Raw genomic sequence first — 5,740 nt, 5'->3', positions numbered from 1 at the left:
TTTTCCAGGCCATCACTCCTACACTGACCACACTCTCCTTCCTTGACCATCTGGACCCCTTGATAGACCAGTTCAACACTATCCTCTTCTTAAAGTCTTTTGCCCACTTATCTCATTTCTGAACTTGCCTAGCCTTGTATTATTCTCACCATCCACTTTCTTTGCTCCTATTCGTGTGATAATGAAAAAAGCCAATGAAAATCACAAAATCATGATCACTGGGCCCAACAAATTAATGTTATAGAATTTCAACCTGGCCCTCATGATTTTTTTAAATAAACATATCCCTGATTAACTGACTATCCTAAAAGCTTTTTCAAACCTTTTCGTCACTCCCACGGTTCCTCTTCCCCAAACTCTTTCAACTGAGAACTTTGCCTCATATGTCACTGAAAAAAAATTGAGGCCATTTGCAGAAAGCTCTCTATTCTATCCCCCTCTTCAACTCACATACTCAGATGACTTTCCCCATTGTTCCCCCCTTGCCCTGGACTCACATGAAGAAGTGGACCTTCTCCTTGCTAAAATAAACCCTTCTACATGCACCAATTTTTGCATTCCATTCAGTCTCCTCCAGTAGTCTCCTCCTCCTCCTCTATCATCTCTACTCTGTCACTAGTCTTCAATTAGTCTACTGGCTGCTTTCCTGCTCTCCACAGACTTGTCCATGCCTCTCTCATGCTCAAAATCCACTCACTTGAAATATCCATCCCTGTTAGCTATCATCGTATGTATCTCCTCCCTTTCTTGGCTAAACTCCTTGAGAAAGCCATGCCCAAGTGGTGCCTCCACTTCCTGTTATTTATTTTCTTCTTAATTCTCTGTGTTCTGGTGCCTGTCCCCTTATCATTCAACTGAAATGGTTTTCTGAAAAATTACACATTACCTCCTAATTGCCAAATCTAATGGCTTTTTCTAAATCCTCATTCTTCTTGGCCCCTCTTCAGCCTTTCATTGGAAGCCTTTCATTGAAGACCCTCTTCTCCTTGATGATCAATGTTTATGAGTCATTAATCTCTCTTGATTCTCCTCCTACTTGTCTGACCACTCTCAGTCTCTTTGCTGGATTTTCATCCAGGATGTGCCTGCTAATCATAGTTATTCCCCAGAGGTCTATTCTGGGTCTTTTTTGTCTTTTGCCTCTATATTGTCTCACTTAGTGATCTTGTCAACTCTCAAGGATTCAATTCCCATCTTTTTGCAATTGATTCTCAATTCTATTTATCCAGCTTAAAAAAATCAGTCATCCATACCCAACTGCCTATTAGGTACCTTGAATTAGATGTTCCGTAGACATCTCCAATTCAGCGTGTCCAAAATAGAACTCATTTCCCACCCCCCCAACCCTCACTTTTTCCTTTCGTACTATTATTGTGGTATTCTTACTGTTATTATGGGCACCACCACCCTCCCACTCACTCAGATTCACAACCTAGACATTATCCTTGATTCTTCACTCTCTCTCATACCCTATAACCAACCTGTTGCTTGTTGCAATATCATTTCACTTCTACCTTTATCATATCATAACTGTTGCTGCCATATCATTTTACTTCTAACTTCATAGCATTTCATATGTGCCACCTTCTCTACACTGACACTTCCACCATCCTGGTGCAGGCCCTCATCACTTTATGTCTGGATTACTTCAGTAGCCTGCTGGTTGTGTTAATTCTCTCCCCACTCTGGTCCATCCTCAACTATCAAGGTGATCTTCCTAAAGCACCAATCTGACCCTGTCACCCTCATTTCAATATACTCCAGTGGATTTTTATTACCTCAAGGATCAAATATGAAATCTTCCATTTGGCATTTAAAGTCCTTTGTAACCTGCCCCTTTCTACCTTTCTCGTTTCATTATACTCACCTCCATGTTCTCCACAATCCAATGCCACTGGATTTCTTGTTGCTCCTCACACAAAGACCTCTATCCTCTGCTTTGGGCATTTTTACTGGTTGTCCCCCTCCTCATCTCTTGGTTTCCCTGGTGTCATTCAGGTTTCAGTTAGTTTCACCTTTTCCAAGGAGTCTTTCTTAAACCCCCTTAATTCTAGTGTGTTCTCTGAGATTATTTCCAATTTATCCTATATAAATAGTTCATATGATATTTCTTACTTTTTTGTCTTCTTTACTAGAATGTGAACTTGAGGGCAGGTACTATTTTTACCTTTCTTTGTAGTCTCAACACTCAGCATAGTGTTTGGCACACAGAAGACCCTTAATAGATCATTTGATTCACTATATAGACATTTACATGACATTTTTGGTTGTATTTTATGCCATGCTTTCAGAAATCAGAAGTTAAAGCGTGTACGAGACCAATGGAGAGAAGACACTCATTCCTGTGTTATGTTTCTCATTATAATGTAAGCTCCTATGCAGCAGGGATTATATATCTATATATCTATATCTATCTATATCTATATCTATATCTATATCTATATCTATCATCTATATCTATATCTATATCTATATCTATATCTATATCTATATCTATATCTATATCTATATCTATATCTATATCTATATCTATATCTATATCTATATCTATATCTATATCTATACCTATATCTACACCTATACCTATATCTATATCTATATCTATATCTATATCTATATCTATATCTATATCTATATCTATATCTATATCTATATCTATATCTATATCTATATCTATATCTATACCTATATCTACACACACACATACACACATATACATATATATACATACATATGTATATATGTATGCATATATACATACATATGTGTATATGTATATATAACGTATCTCCTCAGTACTTAACACAATGTTTTACACACAGTCAGTACTTAATAAATGCTTTATTCATTCTTACGTCCCTTTCTTCTTTCCATGGATGCTAATATTTTACAGATAATATCTTTCTTTTTACCTAGAGTTCATAACTACAAGTTGAAGCAGGCCTATCCCAGCATTTCTATAACTTGGTTTTGGGTAGAAATTTGAGTTGTTTGATAAATTTTATTGTTCTAAATTATTATTTTTCTCTTTCCTAGTTTGTCTCTAACTCCTTAAGCCATGCTCTGATTAGAAGGAACACCAAGAATCAACCAATATCATGCCTTAAATTCATGTTACTTCCATGGAGTGAGCCAATAAATTGGGTGAGCCTAACTGACAGAAAGACCTTTGCTGTCTCTTTGAGTTTGGCCATGGTGAAACCTTAGCCTAGCTTTCTCAGTCCTGCCAACTGGCTACTCCTAGTTTTGTTCTTCAGAGTTTCTTTTCTGTTTCGCTATCCCAAACCATGTCTTTGTTTAGGACAGGTGAACATTCCATCTCGTTAACTGCCTGACCCAGGCCAGAAGAGCTGTCAGATCTCAGAGTGTGACTCCATCCCTTTGCCATTGCTCTGGTCATAGGTTTACAACTCAGGCTTCTCCTCGCAAAAGATCATCGGCATCAGCATGTTGTTTCCAGGGTCATAAATTTGCAATGTGATGAGACGTACCCAGATGTTGCCAGACGTGAACTGACTCACCAAACAGTCTCTCTTGTGTTCTAGTTTTCTTTACAATGGATAGAAACTGGTGGTCCATTTACTATAACACTGGCATTTCACATGCAGCTGGGGACGTCAGGGTGGTCCAGATTGTAGGTGATCATTCACTGGAAGAAACTCTATTTTTCAAACTGAGCAGCGATGTCCTCATTCTCATCTGATCTTGGGAAGCTATCTTGTTCAAGGACACAATGAAGTGGTGGCCATTGCGACTTTTTACCAGTAGAGGAAGAAATCCCTGGACATTGTCACTGGAAAATATTCCATTAGTATTCAGGGTTGATTATCAGGTATAAAGCAAAGTAGAAAGACTGTTTAGCCTGAAATTTTCATAGAAATTTAAATTGAATGAATTAAAAATCACTTATTAAGCACCTGCTGTGTGCTGAGCACTGAGAATATAAGAATAAAAGACAGAGTTAGAAAAGACCCTAGAAATCAACTAGCCCACCTCCATCATTTTACCAATGATGAAATGGTGGCCCAAAGTGGTTAAATCACTGGCCTATGATCATAAAACTAGTTAATGTAAGAGCAAGGAATAACATTTATTTTTTTCCTTTCTAATGCAATACATTTTTTCACCAACCTTAAAAGCTTTAAACCTTAAATCCATTAGATTGTCACCTTTTTGAAAGAAAGAACTGTCTTTTGGCCCTGTTTCTATCTCCACCACTTATCATGGTGACTGGTACACAGTTGGTGCTTTATAAATGTTTATTGACTGACCAGAAGAGTTCTATAAATGCTGGCTATTATTAGTAGTAGTAGTATTTTAGTGTTAGTTGAGCATTTAAAGTCTGGTGAGATCTGTGTAGAAATAGGTTTCAGAGATAACCTTAGAAGGCCTTTAGGTCAACATCTTCATTTTATACAGTAGGCACTTAATAAGTGCTTTCTGGCTTGACTTGAGTTGGTTTATAAATGAGGACAACTGAAGCCCAGAGAGGTAAAGTAAATTGTCTTCATTCACAATAGTAGTGAGAAGAAAAACAAATCCCCTGCCATTTGGAAGGCAAGCCAGCCAATGTTGGAAATATAGTTCAATAGAAAAAAAAATTACTTCAAGTTTTCCCTCTGCCATGGACCTTAGGGACCTAGACATATCATCACTACTCTTCTGTGCAACAGCACATTAATAAAATGGGAATTGCAATAGTAACCTTTTGTCTTTAGAATGCTGGGAAGAGTTGACACCTAGGAATTCTCATATGGATGCCTTCTATAACAATGTCCTAAAGTTCAAGGTAACAGTTTGTTTATTTGGGCTCTTTAATATTTTGCTCCATTTTGATTTTAGCTTGCTCCTTTCCAATAGCTTGGGAGGAGCTGCTTTGTTAGGCAGTGGCTTCCACTAAGTAAAGGGAGAGACATTCCCAAGTACATCCAAAGATGCCCCAAGGAAACAAAGCACAGGGGTTGTCATGACAACAAGGTATTGATGCATCTTTGATTACGTAGAAGTTTTATGAACTCCACATCTTCATTTATTATGTGATTTTGGAAAACTCACTTCCATCTTCTCTGGGCCTCGGCTCCCTCATCTTTAAAATGAGGGTATTGGACTGAAAGAGCTCTTACCTTTATAGCTCTTATATTTTATGGATCTGTTTTTTCTAGGTGACTTGGTGGATAGATTATAGGACCTGGAGTCAGGATAAATCTGAGTTCAAATCCAGTGTCTGGTACTTATTAGTTGTACATCCTTGGGAAAGTCACTTCATGTCTGCCTCAGTTTCCCTATGTCTAAAATGAGGATAATAGTTCCTATCTCATGGGGTTGTTATGAGAATGAAATGAGATGGCATTTGTAAAGTGCTTCACAAGCTTTAAGTTGCTTTATTAATTCTAATTTTTATTGTTGTTACTATTATTAATTACCATTCCTGCCATAGTCAATGGAATTACAAGGGTGAAAACCCATATTGGTCCCCCATTTTAGAGAGATTCAAATGAATTGCCATCTAATGAATTAAACTAGTTTAATTTCTCCAGGTAAGTTATCTCTAAAATAATTTTATAAATGCAATAAATAAATTCATTTATAATATAATACTATAATAAAATTATAAGTTAAATGCCACATCAAAGAATGCTTTAAAAGTCAGCTTAAGGGGGGCAGCTAGGTGGCACAATGGATAGAGCACTGACCCTGAAGTCAGGAGGATCTGAGTTCAAATCATCCAGCCTCAGACCAA

This window comes from Phascolarctos cinereus, unplaced genomic scaffold (genome assembly GCF_003287225.1).
Source record: "Phascolarctos cinereus isolate Bilbo 61053 unplaced genomic scaffold, phaCin_HiC Scaffold_5;HRSCAF=322, whole genome shotgun sequence".
In the NCBI taxonomy this organism is placed as follows: Eukaryota; Metazoa; Chordata; class Mammalia; order Diprotodontia; family Phascolarctidae; genus Phascolarctos; species Phascolarctos cinereus.
The sequence above is the reverse complement of the archived record's forward strand: the minus strand, read 5'-3'. Positions refer to the sequence as shown.